The sequence below is a fragment of the Tachypleus tridentatus genome, chromosome 12, assembly GCF_004210375.1.
Source record: "Tachypleus tridentatus isolate NWPU-2018 chromosome 12, ASM421037v1, whole genome shotgun sequence".
NCBI lineage: Eukaryota > Metazoa > Arthropoda > Merostomata > Xiphosura > Limulidae > Tachypleus > Tachypleus tridentatus.
The window spans coordinates 88,466,623-88,488,018 of record NC_134836.1 but is presented as its reverse complement, the minus strand read 5'-3'; the positions used below and the strand labels follow the sequence as shown (position 1 = coordinate 88,488,018).

Here is a 21,396-nt window from a genome sequence, read left to right as displayed (position 1 = left end):
TGACATTTATTTTACAAGAGATATGTGGTATTTATTTTACAGAAAAGTGTAGAAATCTCATATTCACGTTATCAGAACGATGTCTGAGTGAATTGTTATCAAAATATTTTTCACAGTTTTACAACAGTTTATTATATCTTGCATTATCATTCATTGCTGGAAGACTCGTGTAACAAAAAACAAATCGGTTAAAAAGTTCTATTGGTATCTATTCACTAATACACTCAAATATCATTTATTTATATGAACTTATAATATATTATGAACAAATGCGTATGCTTACAATACATGTATGCTTTGTTATAGAAAAGCCATAATAGACTATCTGCTGTGTCCACTGAGGGGAATCGAGCTTCTAATTTTATCGTCATAAATCCCAAGACTTAGCGCTGTCTTACCGGCGAACGTGACACGCTTCCATAAAAAATAAAAGAATGTATGGTATTTTCCTAACTACGTTATTTTACTTCACATTTCAACAATTCCTTAGGCATAACCAGTAAAAAACAAAAAAGCTCGAAATATAGAAGTTTGTCGACATGATATCTTGCTAAGAAGAGAAAAATGTCAATCGAATTAAAAATACATACGAACTTATTTTGACGTACACGTAACTCGATGGAGTTTCGTCAGATGTAGATTGGTGTAATTTAATTTTTTTGCTTGCTTCTTCTTTGATGTTTTTAACACTTGTTTCAATTGTCTCAAATACTGAAGAATCAGTCACCTTATTTATTTACTGCGGAAGTTCATGTTTCTATGTTCATTTCAGAGCACATTTCTAAATAACGAGTACATACAGTAAACTGGCGTGTTGTCAGTAAGAAAGGAAACACGTAAAAGTTTCAGATACAGCTTTCATAATCATCTTCATCATACAAGAAATGTAATTTTATACTCAATAAATGATTATAAGAATTTATGATTTAAGTAAATAATAACATATATATCATACAATATATGATATATCCAGTGTCGACGAGGCCTTTCGACAATACCACGACCCATGTGACCCTTTGGGATACAATAAATATAATAGCGTTCGAAACGTTTGTTATAAAATCAGTTATTTGAATAGCAGAATGATTAAACAATAATGAAATTTTAATAGTTATAATGACAAAACCCCGCTGGTTGTTAGTTGTGAAGTGTGTATCCTGATAGCAATCTGATACACTGCACAACAAAGTTTTTGCTTCTTGAACACTGTTGGGTGTTCCTTATAGATTTTTGGCTGCTGATCGCAAAAATCACATCCAAATTTGCCCATCACGTACCGTTTCATCGAAATCTTCAGTTTCACCAGGACATTGCAACAATGGAAAAACGATATCAGGGCAACTGGAATCCGTCAATGCTTGCTGACTACTGTTGGACACTGTAACGTGATGCACCGGACATTGAATACAAACAAAAATCAGGAGCCGAACACTTTTAATTATGTTGAACTTAATAGCATATTAGAAACATAAACGCAATTAAATACGTTGTTGTCGGTAAACAGTTAACTGTCTATTTCTTAGAGTTCCTACGTGATGAAGCAAAACCAAAACTATATTTGTGCATACCCACCAGGTACCTGACACAATCAGCAAACACTTTTCAGGAAGCAAAACTTTTCAAAACAATTGTTGTGCAGTGACATCAATATTATTGACACTGCTATATATCAGGTTACTTACTTCCCTGTTGAAAAAAGTATTAGTGGGGAGAAGATTACTCAATCCAAAAACTTATATTATTCCAGTAACTTCGATAAAACGAAGTTTTTTTAGCTTAGCTACCGTACTTCACATTCCAAGAAAGGCTGCTCAGAAATTCTCTAAAGTTTCATCAAATAGGCAAAGAAAATCGATACTTTACAAATAATGCGCTACCGTAGCAGTCAAGTAAGCTTGTTGTGTAGCTTCACTATATTCTATGTGTGTAACATGTATATGCTATATTACATATATGTGTGTATTTGTGTAAAAATAATACTTGCTCTTAAAAGCTTTCCTAAAAGCCGACAACAAAAATAATGTTTGTTGTATGCAAGTTTTCTTTTGATTTTTCTTAGTTTGAAAATAGATTTGGTTTTCTTTAGAAAGGACTTGCTTATTAAACATCCAATATAAAATGTCAAACATGGTTTAATTAGCTCTCAGCAACTTCGTATGATACGCATTTATTATAGGGTTTTAAATCGTGGTCCTATTTAAACAACATATTTCTAGATTTACTAATACATTGAATGCATATAGTTAGGTTCGTCGCTGGTACAGCGGTATGTCTACGGAATTATAATGCTAAAATCACGGGTTCGATTCCCCTCGATGAACTCAGCAGATAACCCTATGTGGCATTCCTATAAGAAACACACATATACGCCTATAATAAAAAGTTAAGTATTTTATTCTTTTTAAAACTATGAACATTTAGAGACTAAAAACGTGCTTACGCCTGTACGGTGTAGATTCAAAGTTATTAAAGTAACTACTATAAAGACATTTTCATTTACAATTCGAAATTGCTACTACAAAATTATCAGGGTATTTACTATAGTTAACAAATGGTTTGTAATTAACTGCGTAATTTCTACTACATGATCAATATCTCTAAAAGTAGTATGGGTGATATTATGTAATTTGTGTTTAAGGATAGCAGAACAGATATTATAGAGCAATGTGAATTTTGAGTTAGCAGCGTAATCACTACCTTGAAAGAAACACCTAGGACTTAGTATTGATTTGATTTGGTTTGTTTTGAATTTCGCGCAAAGCTACACGAGGGCTATCTGCGATAGCCGTTCCTAATTTAGCAGTATAAAACTAGAGAAAAGGCAGCTAGTGATCACCACCAACCGCCAACTCTTGGGCTACTCTTTTAGCAACAAATAGTGGAATTGACCGTCACTTTATAACTCTCTCCCAGCTAAAAGGGCGAGCATGTTTGGTATGATTGGGATTCGAACCTACGACCCTCAGATTACGTCGAGTGCTCAACCACCTGGACATGTCGGGCCTGTTAGCACTGAAGTTGCTATCAAGTGCGTTTGGAGCTCTAATTATAATAATTACTATGTAACGTTCATGTAGTGTTCGTGGCGCAATTGTTACCATGTATTCCTTTATAAGAGTTACAGTTTAGTTATTTCCAAAAATTAAAACAATGTTGTTTCAATTTTTTAATCTACATTCATACAAGTGTCGTATTTGTTTTCTCTGTATATAACAAACCTGGCTTGAGTAATACTGTCATTAAAGGGTGTAAGACAACATATTAAAAATCTGTAAAAAACCCGTCTTTGTGAATAAGTCTTTCCATTCGGATTACAGTCAATGATGCTGTAAATATTTTTATGCAAAGTGTTCTCTAACATTATTGTATCTTCTTCAATCTAAAACTCAAAAGAAATAATATCACAGACATTGACATAAAAATCGACGAATAGTGGCCACTTCAAAATAGTTTCAATGTAAAGTTAGCAACACGCTCACATAAGAACTTAGAATTCAAAGTCGTCAATTTAGGCTACCATGCTACTGTTTCGTCGTAGTTAGTTTCTAAAGTATAAATATACATCTGTGAATATAAATCTGGATACTGCTGGGAAAACTCTCTCCCAGTCAATGTACTCTCATAGTCAATAAACCCGCATTAACTCATTTAAGTTGTTTTTTCCTAAATGAGGCACATATAAACCAAACAATAGAAAGTAATGTATTTACTTCCTATTGATGCAAACTCTACCACGATCGTCTTGAAACTATACGATCTTTTTACCTTAGTTTTCTACATATGTCAATATGTAACTCTCAGATAAGAACTGCTTACTGTCGCTGGGAATACCGTAAATAATGTAGAGTTGTACAATCTTAAAAAACGTTCGGCGACAGAATGTAAACTGTTAGCAGTACTTCTTGAAACGTCTGATGCCACACTCAGATTTCTAACTGCTAATTAAGAAATATTGAGTAAATTAAAATTATCAGTATCGTTAGTTACTCATTTATAAAGTAGGATTATCTCATGTATAGCGTAAGTACATTATGTTATATATGTATATACAAATATATGTCAACATTACTGCGTTTTTTGTTAATTTTTTCTACAAAAATCATATATATCTTGTTCACTTCTTAACTCTAGCAAGTGCAATCTGAGAGTCGTGAGTTCGAGTCTTCCTCCATCAAATATACCCGCCTTTTCTCCCCTGGGGGCATTATAATGTGACTGTTAATCCTGCTGTTCGTAGGTGAAAGAGTATCCAAAGATTTGGCGGTGAGTGGTGAAGACCGTCTGCCTTCTCTCCAGCCTTTCACTGCTACATTAGTGATGAGGCTCAGAACCTACCAATTAATCATGCGTGACTATTGTGAGATACATAATAAATGTAATTGTTTGTTTACTTTATCACTTACTGGTGACTCATTGGGAAGCTTGAAAGCTTAAAACGCTAAAACTTAGGGTTCAGTCCTTGCTGATAAACTGTTGCACAAGCTTGTGTCTAAAACAAAGAAAGAACATTAGAGAAAATAACTCAGAATCTTTACATGTTTTCTACCAAACGTAAACAAAGTATTTGTATGATTTAAGAAATAGATTAAGAGCTTGATGAAAAGATTTGTTCAGGAAAGCGAACATCTAGAACAACTGTTTTGTTATAATTTTACTATTAAATTCTGATCAGAATAATCTATCTACTTACATCAAAATTTAAAATCAAAATCAACTTGGTAATGGGAGTAGTTAATGAAATATACTGTTCTTACATTATTACAAAATTTGACTACTCTCTCTGTTTACGACATTTTCGACGGTATACCCAATAATATTTCATAGGTTTCGTCCAGCTCAGAACATTTAAGTTATTTCTAAAGACATATATACTAAACCAACACGCGAAATATTATCTATTAATTGACCTAATCGAACGTTGACCCCAACATCACTCTTTGTGAGGTCTTAAGGATACATGCTAGGTTTGATAACAACAGACACTGCGGTTAGCCAATTATAAACGGACATAAGCAGACTTTAAAACGTGATAATGAGGAACCCACTTTTACGACTCAAAACTTTCATACACAGACTTTTGTCAAAAAATGTTAAGAAGCAACAAGTCGAGGCACAACGTCTCTAATTTTGAACTATTGACTAGACAACTGATCAGCCTTATCCACCGTCAACTTTTGTCCTATTTTTTGTTTGATCGAATAGTATGATATGACTGCTTCACATATAGCAGTTTAAAAATCTCCAAGTGGAGTATTGTAGTGAGGCTTTCACTGATGAGTTAAAAATCTCTGGTCTACATGCAATTTTTGAAGTAGAAGATATCAAATTAAAAAAAAAGATTATGTTTTAAAAATGCAGCTCAGCAAGTGAAAAAGTTATATCCAGGGCCATCTAGTATTAAAGAAAAAATGAAAAAAGTCAAAATATGTTTTATTTAGAATCAAGGACTTTAAAACATTTAAAATAAAGTTTAGCAAAATAAAAAACGTAGTCTTTTTTCAGACCATGAAAATTGCAAATGTTCAAAATGTTGAATTTAAAATTTGAATCGATAGAAAAATTGTATGCTTTTTAAGGATTTTTAGAATTTTCAAAAAATATTATAAGTACTTTAATAATTTGATAAGGTATTCAATAACTGAAATTAGTGATAAGAGGCATATGCTTGTATGTTTTAGTGTATTTGGTTATCATATCATTAACATACGCTATACAGATTTAAACTGCAGCCCTATTTGTCAGAACAATAATTAATAATAAAGTTAAAATACCTCTAATAATAACTGCAATGATAGTACTCCCAAAACAATTAAAATATCTTTCTGAATTTTATATTTTAACTCTATATTTTTGTTGATGCAAAAAACTCAAGTAAACTGCTGTAAAGGGCAAGAAGAATGTTTCATTTTAATAGCGAGAGCAAATTTTTATCCTTATACATTTCACCATCTTGTAATTTCTAGTAAATGTTTGTTGTTAGGGGATACAAGTTGACACGAAAAGCTTTCCTGTGTTCCAGTAAATTACTAACGACAAGTCAGTGTTCGTCTTCTTTTGTTTATTCAGCTAAAATGATCCGGTACACACAACAAAAAAGATAATGTCTTGAGTGAAGCTAATTGTAGACAAGGAAATAAACTATCCTTTATATATAAAATAGAACAAACACAACAACAGCGTGTAGAAAAAAACGCACAGAATAAACAAGACTCATTATAGAATGATTTGAGCGTCGTACTATGTTATATTGTTTGGTCTTTTACCATTTTTTCTGGCCTTTCCTGGCTGAAAAGCAAAGTTTATTTGGAAGATATTTAAGAATAAACCGAAGTATAAAGGAAATTTTACCTGATATCGGTGGATAGGTAATTTTTAGTCGGAAATTTTATTTGTTTAGAAGTGTAGATGAAGTGGTCAGAAATCATCTTTGGTTTCGTGATCTACGTATAACCCTGACAACGAAGTTGGGAAGTTTGTACATAATGATAAAACAAACAACAAATATTTCAATATTTTTACGAGATTAGTATTCACATGTGTCGGTGGGTGTCTTTGAACTGAAACTGAAAAGGGCTTTGTTTTTGTAGACTGGCACAAAACTACAAAATGAGCTATTTGTGGCATACCAACTTTACAACTGTACCAAAAGGGCTATATGTATTTTGTAAAACCAGAATATTTAACTGTGAAAATGAAATTGAGGTGGATTAATTCTCTCTTTGTTTATTTTTGGTTTTGATAAAATCAGACTAAACATATATGTTTTTGCTTCTATATCAGATTTCATTCCTTATGACTCCAACGTGCAATGATAAATATGCACGTATCTTTAGAGAAGTGTAATATTAACATTTTAAACAGATTTCTTATTTTAAAATAATAGTTAAACTTCTGCTTTTGCCTTTGATTTATGATTTTGCTTTGGACATCGGTTAGATATTCTTGCTTCCCAGTGGCACAGCGGTATTTCTGCAGACTTACAACGCTAGAATTCGGGTTTTGATACTCGTGGTGGACAGAACACAGACAGCCCATTGTGTAACTTTGTACTTAATTAAAAATAAACAAAATAAAATCCAGATATTCTTGAAGGGATTCGGGAATATGTTTACTGATTTAAGCCTAAGATAAGATAAAATTCTCACCCTTCCTTATATAGATATGTTTTGTTTTCTTCTTACATATACTGAAATCTCGTATGTTATTCTTCTGAGATGCAAAGATTTTTCATGATCAACTCCCAGTTACTGCTTCCACTCTTATTATGAACAGTCGTCATCTGCATTCCAGACAATAACCATCATAGGATTGTTGTCAGTTTTGTATAAAACATGAAACTTTGAAATACTATGTACATAAACTCTAATAAACAATACACAACTTGAGCCACTTAAACAATATGACGTTTGAAGTTTCAAATGACTGAAGAGCCATTCTTGCCAAACTTCTTTTGTACTTCCGGAAACTTCACTCAAATAGTAAAATGTTTTGATTATCAGAAACGGAAGTATTTGTAATTTTGATAATGAACCTCTCGAAATATTAAAAATTACAAGACAAATTACAATTGTTTGCTTAGCAGGCTCGTACTTATTATGACTTAATATTTGTGACAGTTACAAAGAAAACACATTAAGACTTATAATGTGCAGGATTTGTTTTTCTGTGCTAAAAAAAAGTGAAAGTAATACATCTGCACTAATATACTTATGTATGCCAGGAAAGGGCAATCGGACTTTTATGGAATAAATTATTTGGTAATAGCCGAGAAGATTAAATTAAAGTGTAAGTACCAAGAATGATGAACCTAAAATACTAGATTTTACCTGTCTCATACGATTCAAGTATACTTACAGTCCTACCGAATGAGTCTCCACTGTACCCCAGCCATAGGCCAGACTTTCCATTAGTATCTAAACAATTATTTAATATTTTGTTCTCAGATTCGCCGAAATTTTCTCATATTCAGTTAGTTTAAGCAATAGTTTTAAGTCCGTGATGACGAGAAAACTCATTTGTATAGAAAATTATATATAGACTAAGGTAAAAACTACACTGACAAACACCACACCAACATTATTTATAAAATACAATGTGATAACTGCCACGACTTCTATATTGGAGAAACAAGTAGAAAAATGGAAATCGGATTAAACGAATACAAAAAGTCACCTTCACACGTTTTCAAACATTGCAATTCGCGCGTAATGAAATGAGAAGACAAGTTTCTGCTAAATTCGCGTTTCTAGTCATGTCTTACATGGTTATGTTGTGTGTATTTGGTTTGCAGTGTTCGAAAACGTGTGAAGGTAACCTTTTGTGTTCTTTTAATCTGGTTTCCATTTTTCTACTTGTTTCTCTACACGTTTTCGAACACTGCAGATCAAATAAACACAATATAACCATAGTAAACACCCAAATACTAAATAAAGAAACAAACATAAACAAACACAAAATTAAAGAAGCCTTACTTATACAACAACTCAAAACCAAAATAAATCAATACAAAGGAACACCTTTATACCTATATTAATAATACCCAGATGCTAATACTTATATACTTTATACTTGTGCTTTCTTTATCCATACGAGCCGTTTTTAAATATATAATAGTTTTAAGTATGTATAGAAAAATGTGTATATATTTTCGAAACCTTACGCAAAGCTACACGAGGGCTATCTGCACATATTCGTCCCTAGTTTTGAGCTAATTAATTACAGGGGGGGGGCAGTTAGTCAACAAAATTTTTCCATCAACAGTAAGGCTGTTCTTGTGTGGTTGAAAAGTAGTATTTGACCATCATTCTCACAGGAAACCCATGACCTTAAAGTGCAGGATGCATTTTGTGACAAAGGCGATAGAATTATAAAAATAAGGAATGCAGGAGAAATATTGGTGCATTTTGAGTAAGGCGAATGCATTAATATTTTAGGTGCATGTTACGGCTACTGAGTATTTTTCTCACTTTTAAATCGTAAAACATCAAGATTATGAATTCATGGTCTTAACGCTTCTGCTTACAGTTGTTGTGGATCCCACATGAGAATAAAACATCTTAGACGGATTTTTAAGTGATAGTCAAATCCAACTATTCCTATTAGACTAAAGTTCCTGATCGGTGTTGTTGACTAGGTGTCTTACCTCTAATCTAGAGTTCCAAATTAAAAACAATTTTTGCATGCAGTCCTTATATAAAAAAACAACAACTCACGTATCCGAAAAACATACTTTCTTCCGAATTGTTTGAAGCTCTGGAAATAAAAATAATTTAGTTCATGTGGTATCATGTTGAATAGTTTTTGAAATGAGTTGCTAAGAGTTTTGTTTGATAGATAGGGGAAACAAAATTTCTTTTAAGTTCATTGCCCAGTTTTCTGGTGTTTTTTTTAACATGCCAGAAATGTATTAATTAGAAATCTTTACAACTTACCTAGTTTTCTTTTCCGTTTAATAAAAGAGTTCTTGTTGCTAGACTGCAACCTTCTGTATATAAATGTGAGAAGTGTTTGTTGTGTGTAAGAAAAAAACAAACTTACCTTCACTTTATCTGAAAACCGAAAACGTTCTGAAGCCACTGCATACGAACAGTGAATATGATACTCCAAACTTGTGACGTCAATTCTAAGAGGCGTGTCTCAATCTGACGTGACTTGTAGTTATCTTTTTCACTTCTTCATCGACGGCGTGCTTTGTAATAAACAAAATTAGATAGCTCTCCAATAAACCTGTCAATAATAAGGCTTTGAAATGTATTAAATCTAAATTTACATAAACATTTTTTGAGAACATTGTACATAGTATTTTATTTCGATATTTTGGTATTATTTTTGTTACCTTGGTCACTGCTTTCATTTCACTAAATTGTTATCGGTCGGTTGAGGGTTCTATATGTTTTAACTAAATGGAAACACTTCAACCAAAGAGGTGTTTTTCAAATGGATTGTTACTGATAAAAACCCGACAATGAGAAAGACAACAATGTGTATAAAATACCACAAGTGAAAAATTATGTGTTTGCTTTTAATTTAAACTTTGTAAAATATCATTAATTACGTAGAACAATACAAATGTAACTTCGGAAGCAATAAAACTAAAACTACTTAACCTTCATAACCCGTTTAGAACTTTAATTGTTTAATTTACCAAAAGTAAAATGGTTATACAATTAAACGACTAAATGGTTATAAATACTAATGACATTCAACTAATACATTTCATATTTTTTGAGTCCGTAAAAGCAAAAAATATTATTGTTAATCACGAGCTTTAATATATTTATAAAAAACTACAATACTTATGTAATATCTCTGAAATAAAATAAGTGATTTTCAAGGTTATGTTGGATTTATCAAGTTATTAACTGAAACTTCAAAATTTATTTCTGCTAAATATACTCGGCTTTATATTAATATAGATGACTTATTTATTTAAAAGCTAAACGAAATTAGTTTTAATTAACTTTTCAGGTTATAGGTTTTTCGATTAAGAATGAAAAAAATATAATTAAACAACGTTTTTAAACGTTTTACTTTTATCTTTTTATCACACAAAACATAATCACAAATAACCTTTTTAAAATATTATACCTAAGAGATTCATTAAACTGATTTCACACTAGTGAGGACAGCACATTGTAAACCGGTAGTGTGCAGATAAGGAAGTTATATACTTGATAAATAACTTAATTAATATTTTCTCAATTCAGTAACATGTTTTCACTCTCCAATAACAAAACACTTGAAATCTTTAACAAGATTACCATTCAGTGAAAAACCAAGCTGTAAACGCATAAGAAGCACAGAAAATGTTTTCAGGCAGTGATACTTTCTTTACATATGTATACTTGTTATACTACAACCTTATATTTCACAAAGAAATAAAACAGCATCGCCTTTATAGACTAAGTCGTTTGATCTTAAGTATTATATAAGATGAAATAAAAGCTAAAAGCAGGGAAATATAAAGAATTGTATGGTTATTCTATAAACAATATATATATATACGTATTATAACCATAAATTTTAAGCCATAAACAAAACACATTAAAAATTTAAATAGTACGCTGCATATTTAAATTAAAAAGATCCTAGGGTACAAGAAAATTCTAGAGTACGAGCTATAACATGGAATTATAAAATGTATTTAGGTTACATTTCTACATTTCTAATCTTCTTATGTGAGACTATCGAATGGAAGTTAAAACTGGTAGATTGTGTATCCACACCGCAATGTGTACTTCTCGCAGCTCATTGGATACAAAAAAATAGTTTTTTTTAACTTCACAAGGTTTCGTTGAGAGAGCTCCTACACTCACTTTCGTATTTTTGACCCGCGAGTTGGTCTGTCATATTTTGAACAACACACCCATTTATTCTTTTTGAAGATTAGGTGAATGTTCATTTGTTGTTTGTTTGGTTATTCTTAACATTAAAAATTTTAATATTTATTGAATGGTGTTGTTATTCACTTTTTTTTGTTATATTTTTATATTCACATTAATTTTTTGCTGTACTCTTTCTACTGTCCAGCTACTGATTCAGAAACTATCGACTTTAGCTTGTAATTGGCCACTTATTACAGATGTTAGATTAATCTAAATTTACCCTAGCCGATTATTATTCGGTAATATGATAACGTTTTGCGTACATTGGTGCCACTCTTGTCTAAGAACAGCGCATGAAGTTAGCTACCAGTTTTTATGTCTTGTATGTAAAGTTATATCCCATTTTTTCTTTGTTTAAAGGGAGTTTCATTAGCAATATTGATTCAAATGAGTAACGAATATATATATATATATATATATATATATATGTGTGTGTGTGTGTGGTTGAATTATTCTATTTTCTACATTTATGAAAAGTGTTTTGTATTATTAATTTAATATGTGGATTTAGGAATAACCTAAACCTCCTAAGCTAGTCTAGCCTTGTGACCTATTTTTGGGATTATGGCCGAAAATGTCGATAACATCCATGTATTTTAATTAGTTATATTTGTGTATTAAATTAACCATGTTTTTAGGAATTAGCTGTTAGTTGTAATCTGTGTAAACAGTTTCATTTGATCAGAAGTTATCGATTATGATGTATATTTCTTGAAATATCATTATTATTAAGAATAATAAACAATATCCACAATTAACAACTAATCGTATTGTGAAATCCATCATTAAATATAACATGCGATACTTGTTTTGTGCTCAGTTAAATAGAGGCACATCTTTATACGTTTATGTCCAAATTAATAGAATATGCAAAATATTTATATATAACTACATATTTGTTTTAGTAGATGAAGTATTTACCGTATTAAAAGACACAGAAGTACTATATATATTTAAGTTAACTTTGTCCTGTAAGGCGCACATAAAAGCACAAATCTCCGTCTAATTACTTGTTTAAGCGAGTATGTTTGGTGTGACGGAAATTCGAACCCACGATTCTCAGATTACGAATCGAACACTTTATTCATCTGGACATGCCGGGTATGTTTAATTGCTTAAAGCGACATTTCGGGCACCTTCGGTCTTTATCAGGTTTCCATACGAAACCAAGTTTATAGAAGTTTAGCAACAAGTCCGAAGAAGGACTTATGCGTCCGAAATATCAAGACACTTCTTTTTACTTTTATTCATTTTGTTTGTTTCTTTGTTTGAATTTCAGCACAATGCTGTAAAATGGGCTATCTGTGCTCTGCCTAACATGGATATCGAAACACAGTTTCTAGCATTGTGATTGCGCATCCATACCGCTGTTCCGTGGGGGATTGAGACACTTTTGTTCATATTCGGATATATAAAGCAAAACGTGAAGCATACAAAAGCATAGTGCTTATCAAATCCTCAACGAAAAAAAAAATTAAACAATATTTCGTATTGCACACTACTTCCTAAGCCTATTCAGATAAAGAATGCCATGAAATATCGTTAACAAATACAATGGACATTCGGGTTTTAAGTAGTATAGAGTACATCATAAAAAACAGCAACAAAAGAACCTTTAGTGAACGTCATGCTTAGCATTCCAATAATTACCAGTCCCAAATCAAGTTTGATACATAATGTTAAGAGCTTGAAAATAGATATAATACACTGTTAACTTTGGGTTTATACAGTATATCATGATAAATATACCAATGTATACAAAAAATTTTAAAGTTTTAATGAATACCATACATTGTGCTATACGTATACATAAATACAAGACTTGTTTGAGATGGGTACACATACAAAAATTATGATAAAAGTTTAAGTTTAATTTAAAATATTACGCAGTGTTTACATGAGAATTGAGACTTCAGCGTGCTGTTACCGCTGACCTACCGGAAAACTCCTGTTTACCTTTTTCTGAGCCTTATTAAACTAGTTTATACTGTATCTGTTTTATTATTGTTACAAATATATCTTTGAAAAAATACTTCTTACGAAATATTACGCAAGGTTTTCTCGTCATTTGAACAAAGAGACTAAAACTCTTCGAGCCAACATACCGAAGGTAGTTGATATATGATACTTTGAAGAGTAATAAGTAAATGTTATGATACTCAGTAGGTTAAGCAGTGAATATAATAAAAGTAATAAGTAAATGTTATGATACTCAGTAGGTTAAGCAGTGAATATAATAAAAGTAATAAGTAAATGTAATGATACTCAGTAGGTTAAGCAGTGAATATAATAAAAGTAATAAGTAAATGTAATGATACTCAGTAGGTTAAGCAGTGAATATAATAAAAGTAATAAGTAAATGTAATGATACTCAGTAGGTTAAGCAGTGAATATAATAAAAGTAATAAGTAAATGTAATGATACTCAGTAGGTTAAGCAGTGAATATAATAAAAGTAATAAGTAAATGTAATGATACTCAGTAGGTTAAGCAGTGAATATAATAAAAGTAATAAGTAAATGTAATGATACTCAGTAGGTTAAGCAGTGAATATAATAAAAGTAATAAGTAAATGCAATGATACTCAGTAGGTTAAGCAGTGAATATAATAAAAGTAATAAGTAAATGTAATGATACTCAGTAGGTTAAGCAGTGAATATAATAAAAGTAATAAGTAAATGTAATGATACTCAGTAGGTTAAGCAGTGAATATAATAAAAGTAATAAGTAAATGTAATGATACTCAGTAGGTTAAGCAGTGAATATAATAAAAGTAATAAGTAAATGTTATGATACTCAGTAGGTTAAGCAGTGAATATAATAAAAGTAATAAGTAAATGTAATGATACTCAGTAGGTTAAGCAGTGAATATAATAAAAGTAATAAGTAAATGTAATGATACTCAGTAGGTTAAGCAGTGAATATAATAAAAGTAATAAGTAAATGTTATGATACTCAGTAGGTTAAGCAGTGAATATAATAAAAGAAATAAGTAAATGTAATGATACTCAGTAGGTTAAGCAGTGAATATAATAAAAGTAATAAGTAAATGTTATGATACTCAGTAGGTTAAGCAGTGAATATAATAAAAGTAATAAGTAAATGTAATGATACTCAGTAGGTTAAGCAGTGAATATAATAAAAGTAATAAGTAAATGTTATGATACTCAGTAGGTTAAGCAGTGAATATAATAAAAGTAATAAGTAAATGTAATGATACTCAGTAGGTTAAGCAGTGAATATAATAAAAGTAATAAGTAAATGTAATGATACTCAGTAGGTTAAGCAGTGAATATAATAAAAGTAATAAGTAAATGTAATGATACTCAGTAGGTTAAGCAGTGAATATAATAAAAGTAATAAGTAAATGTAATGATACTCAGTAGGTTAAGCAGTGAATATAATAAAAGTAATAAGTAAATGTAATGATACTCAGTAGGTTAAGCAGTGAATATAATAAAAGTAATAAGTAAATGTAATGATACTCAGTAGGTTAAGCAGTGAATATAATAAGATATTCACTCTTTTACCAGAACATTTTTTCACTTCATAAAGAGTTATTATTAATATAAACTTCTGAGTAAAGATAAAGAAGACTGTATAATAATATGTTAACCGAACTATACCTGCAATATCTAGTCCTAACATGGCCTTTCGCCAAACACCAAGGCTCTCTATGTCGGCTGGGATAAAACAGATACACTAGTAGTTGAGACGCTATTTTATACCAAATTGCTCGAATAACAGCGTTATTCTGGCATAAATTTATGCAGTTCCTTAAAAGTGATTCAAAATTAAATGCAACGAAATATATCACAAATTTGCTATTCAGTTGCAAAACAACTTTTCTGCGAACTTACAAAGCTACAAACAGGGTTTCAATACCCATGGTGGGCAAAGTAAAGATGGTTCTTGGTGAAGCTTTGTGCTTGTTTTGAAACAAACAAATTCGTTAAGTAGATCTACATTTAACGGAGGCCCTAAATCCTGCTTTCAGTCTTAATGAAATCAGTAGGTGCAAAGAAGACCGAGTTGAATGACTTATTGTGTTGATATTTCTTTTGAATAAATTAATTGTTAATGATTTGCAATTAAGCAATTTAAGGCTCACTAAGTGCTAACTTGCTTCAGGAAAATATTCATTCTGATAAGTTCTTTTTTTAAGTATAAAACTTATAGAAAAGTAATAAAAATGTTTTGCAGTCATAAATTCTTAAACCTCAATAATTCTTTAATAATATTTATTACGTATGGAAAATAAAAATATGTTGACTTCGGAACTTTTTAAAATGCAAACCCACACTCTGTGTTAACTTTGCTTTGCCCAGAGCATATAAAATCCCAGAGTTTTGTGATATAAGCTTTCAAGTTTACCGCTGAGACATCTAGAGACTCTCAACGGAATTAATCAAAAGTTTAGAAAAAGAATTCCAGTATTTTATTTTTTTACAAGAGAGCGATGATGTTTACATTCATTTATTATTTCTTAGAAATTTTTATTTAATTTAACTATCAAGTTACAGGTTTGAATTTCGTTATTAAACAGCGATTCTCGCAAAATTTAAAAAATATTTTAGTATAGCTGAAGAGTAACTGTTTGAAATAGAAACAGAAATTATGAAGGAACTGAGTGAAATATGTGAATCTGAGAAAGATTAAGTAGAGTTGGGAAAATAGTATTTATATATTTCGAAAAGATTTAGGTAAGATAAACTTTTAGGACATGCAAGGAATAATTTTATATAAATAAGTAAAAAAATAGTAAAACTTAACGAAAAAGAGAAATCGCGTTTAAACTGACAAAAGATAAATGGAAAAATATCAACTGAAGAGAAACGTTTGGAATTTAGAAACATTAGGTCTATTAAATATTCTGTATTTTGTAAGTACAATTTCTTTAAACTAACTGCCAGATTAATTACTTATAATATCAACTTACTCAATGAGATTACATTTTTTTCTTCAGAAATGTATTTAATTTATTTCATTAATTCATAAATGTTTGTCAGACTACAAATAACGTTAAAAGATCATAATATTTAGTCCAAATGTAAGCATACACACGATGCATGTTTGAATAATTCAGACTTCAGAATTCTTGATAATCATTGAGTAAATTTAAGATTTAAAATATTCTTGCTAAATTTGTAAATAAAATTATTTAAAAAAGCAATATTTTTGAGGTCATAATTATTGCTAACTCTATTAATTTAAAATCCAGTTAATTCACGAGAAACAGTGATAAAAAATAGGGAACAAAAATTTAATTTCCTTCAAATTTTGACAAAGCTTTCATCGGATTCTTTTAACAGGTTAAGCATTCACTTCTGATTATTTTTCTGGAGATGTTTATTCGCTGATACCCAAAAGACAATTCATCAGAACGAAAACTCTCAGGGTCGGGAAAGAAGTGATTTAGTTTCTTTGTTGGTATTCATAATCATTCTGTTAAAAATGCTAAACATTTTTGTCACCTATGTCAGTCAAACATTACTTGTTACTTTGTTTTCTTGAAACTCTATATCTGTGAAAGCGTTAAACTATAAAAAGAATTCAAACGCTTTTAATGTTATTTAATGAATAATATATGCTCCATTGTTTTTAATTGCTTCCTGCTAACGATTCACAAGCTTCTCAAAAGTGCCACTTCTATAAAATTCTTGGAGTTTGGAGGAAAAGAATAGAGAGGGTAGTTTTGACATCTTCATATGTTCCAAGCTCTTTTCCATAAAGATAGTTCTCTAAACTTTGGAATAGGTGATAATCAGATGGGGCAGGCCTGGAAAATAAGGAGGATGTGAAAGTTTTTCCCAGTCTAGCTCTTCAATTTTTGCAGATGTGATCCTTGCTGTATGGGGCCGTGAAATAACCTTGTGTAACGCAACACCTTTACGATTGATCAAAACAGGCCTCTTTTCTCTCATTTTAACATTCAAGCGCTCTAACTGTTGACAATGGAGGTCTGAAGTAATCGTTACATTGAGTGGCAACAACTCAAAGTAGATCACGTCGACAATATCCCACAAAACCTAGGGTGGAGGTCCATTTTGATTCGTGCTTTAGCCAGTTTATCTGCATTGAGCTATTGTCTGCGGCGCTTAATATTTTTATAATACATCCACTTTTCATCTCCAGTAACTAACCTGTCCAAAAAAGGTAAGTTACGTTCACGAGAGTGCAGAAAAGTGAATATGTCTACTCTTGCTCTAAGGTTGGCTTCTGCCAAATCACGATGGACCCATTTTCCAAGTTTTGACACCTTTTCAAGGTATTGCGGATGACGGTAAACTGTTGAGTGGGTTAAATTAAGTTTCTGTATTAGCTCTTCAACTGTTACAACACAATATCATCAAGTGCAGCGAGTAGTAAGTCATCATTAAACTCAACAGGACGACCTGAACGTGGCGCATCACTTAAACTGTAGTCACCTGACCTGAACCTCTGAAACCATCTTCGACATTTTCTTTCATTGAGAGACTCTGTACCTTGAATGTTTCGTGTAGTTTCAGCTGCACTATTCCTTTTTAAACTCATAAAGCATTATATGCTTAATGTGCTCCTCAAACATACCCATCTTTATGAGGATTTATTCGATTAATGATCTGAAAGAGTGGAGTCGGGTTAATTTCTTTTATTTGTCTGAATAATCGTCCTTATACATATTTTAGTCATTAAAGCCTTCTACAAAGACAAAAAATTGTGATACACTTTCTGTGTTAAATTTTCGGACATTACTTATAGGATGGCCTGATAGTTCCGAAATTATTATGAGTATCTTTACGAAATCTTGCAAGCCTTTAGTCAAAAGTACAAGTCTATTGTACACACAAACAACAAATAGATGCGTTAACAAAGTAAATATGCTCAAGACACATCTGTGGGGTTATGACGTCAGTCTGAATAAGAATCTGAGAAGTTCAACTGCAAGATGGTGTTTATGTGACAACCTTTATATCTTCTGAAATGCACATATGGATTTTGTTTCAGTATTTCCTACATGTTGCATCTAGTAATTTCTTTTCTGTACCATACAGAGTAAAATGAATACTTCATAACTCGATATCAAATACATAATACCATATTTAGTATCACTCTGTAAAGGTCGCTGAATATGTTCTTGGACCCTCACCTACGCTCACAGGGTCACCGAGTTAGTGAAGACACTATATAAAACAATTCGTCACGTCACATCATGTTACTTTTGGCCTTCATATCTAAGAAAGGATGCACTAATGTTGCAAGAGGTCCAGAATTGTATTACCTGAATAATTCGTGGGCTGGTGCTGTTAGGCTATGATGATAGCTTTAGTGCTCCTTCGTTACTTGAATGAAACATTTAAGATTCTAAATAATATTGAAATATTAATTCTGTTATTTTTTAATGCAAAACTACATAACGATTATATTTTCTCTCTCACACATATACACACGTACGCTGCGGCAGAAATAGAACCACATACTTTAGTGTTGTAAGTACGAAAACATATCGCCAACCTATCGGGAACAATTTTGCTAGTTCGCAATAGTAATATAAATATTAGAAGACATAGATTTACTTACGCTTGGTGACAGATGTGTTTGATTGAAGCTGATAACAAAAACTTTCTAATAGGGTCGGGTTGTTCGTTTTTGATAGGGATTGCTAAATAATTCGGCACATGATGAACCTTATGAAGGAACTAGATAACTATTTTTGTACTTTTAAAAATATCTCCAGTTTAGTGATTTAGTCATTTACATTATCAGCATGGTAGTTTATTGATTTGCAATATTCACACCTAAGACCCCCAAAAATATTGGGTATGAGCAGTGCATTTAAGTTTATGCTAAAGTTGAAGTGACTAAACCAATAAGAAGATCATTTATTTTTGGTAAAATTATGATCTTGAGTTAGAAATAAATATTCTTCTTTCCTTACTTCTTAAGTACGAAGTCATACGTCATTATGTAGTGATAATTGTTATAATAATTACAGCATTGCTTAATAATGTTTTTTATAATAACTACTATGTAATAATATGTTACTGAAAAACCTATTAATTTACATGCTAACAGGCAATTAAATTCTGTTTGTCAAATGTCTTAATGTAAACACTCGTGACGTAGTCTAAGACAATTGATTATTGTTATTAGTTAAATAAATAATAGTACATTTTATCCGTGGTCAGCTAGTAGTATGGGACTCAGGTTTCGAAATTACGTTTCAAATGTCTGATTTCTTCAATTTTTCCGTAATAAACGAAAGTTACTGGGGTTATTGTAGAACTAATTAAATGACATATAGTGTGATACTAACCTAACCTGTATAAAATGTTCTGTAGTCGCATGCTTAAGATATTTACTCTGTAAAGAAAAAAATGTTTTATGGCTCAGTAATTAGTAAATATAAATAAATTGTGTATCTATAAAATGTTTTATTGTTTACTTCAGAAACGTGTTATTTATGACAGTTCAGAGTGACAGCGTAACAAAAAGTGCAACACCACAATAAAATCTAAACAATGCTTGCTTAAAACAACATCTTGGATGCATCTATTAATAATTATCGAACGTACTCGTCTTAGTTAGGTTTATTAGGTTTATATATTCTAAATGGCTATATCATGGTGTATGTATTCTGGACGTATTTTAGTATCCCGCAGGTGGACATAGTCTTCATCTTGGAGCTTCTAGTGGTTTATCGGAATGAATCGCAACATTTCTGTTAAAATTTTGGCATACATTACGATTTTAGCGACGGCAACGCAAGGGGTCGTGAAACCTTGTAAGTGTAGTGAATATTGATATGATTTAAGGAAATTAATAAATAATCTCACATAATCATGAAAGTAAAAATATTGATTGAATTTTAAGCTTAAACATTTCTAAACTAAGATGTTTTCTGTTATATCAATAAACTTTTTAATAAAAAACAAATCCCTTTAATCTACAAATAATATTCCAGTTTTGTTGCTAATACATTTCATTTTTACTTTCAGTAGCTAGACTAAAAACAATATTAGGATATATTTTTGTCGGTAAGCAACATGACATAAAAACACTGTTGGAACGTAGTGCTGCTAAAATGTAGTGGTGTTTCTTTATATTAAAAGTTGTTATTCCAAATGACATAAGGATGGCAGTACTTGTCTCTTCATTTTTGATTGGCTATATGTCTGTAATAAAAGAGCATATCTATCTGTGATTTCTGTTTGCACATGGGAAATCATTTTTTTCTGTGTGTTTTCTTTTGCTAGCTTGCATCATTAAAAGGATGCGCACATGCATACACACATTCACGTGAATAAAATAAGTGATAAAGCCCAGGTGCACACTATCATGGTACACTTAGTAGAAGTCCAAAATTTAAAGCTTCTAGGCTATTTCCTTTTGGAGTTATGGTTGTCAGACATATGTACACACACACAGACACGCTCTTTTATCATTATAGATGCTAACTAATATATATGTATTAGTAGTTATAACAAGGTGCATACATTATATGGTGGTATCGCTTAGAACTAACGTAAAGTGTTGCGGAAATTACATTTGATTCAGATTAAACAATATAAGGATATTTCTGTGTGTTTGTTAATTAACAGACTCTCACCTAGATGTCATTATGTTCAAATGATTTTCTGTCGGATACTTATATTTTGTATCAAAATGTAATAGTAAACAGAGCAGTGGTAACTCTTTTATTAATTCGAGTTATATTGTAGTATTTTGGTATGTGCGTTTTTAGGTCACAACATCTGTGCACCTGGTAACGCTTGATATTTAAATAGCAATTGTCACACGAGCCAGTCTGGTATCTTGACGTGAATTCCCAAAAATGAGTCATTCTGGAATGACTTGAGTTGTTTTAATTAAATGGAATGAAAAAAATTGGATAAATTAATATGTATAAGTTAATAAAGTTGGTAAATCTAAAGTAAAACGATGTAGTAATGAAACAAGCTTTAAACATTTTATATTTGGCCTGTGAATGTGATTGTGACGATTAAGCTAAAACTTGGGTTCAAGTCGGATGA

The 21,396-nt window shown here is 31.1% G+C and overlaps 1 pseudogene across 1 annotated transcript in view; it reads right to left on the bottom strand.

Moving 5' to 3' along the window:
- LOC143233929 (5-hydroxytryptamine receptor pseudogene) overlaps positions 1–21,396 on the bottom strand; it is a 126,882-nt pseudogene that overhangs the window by 15,808 nt on the left and 89,678 nt on the right. Inside the window, exon 2 of the transcript XR_013018409.1 lies at positions 9,538–9,688. The product of XR_013018409.1 is annotated as a 5-hydroxytryptamine receptor pseudogene, transcript variant X1 (transcript). The remainder of the gene's footprint in view (positions 1–9,537; positions 9,689–21,396) is intronic.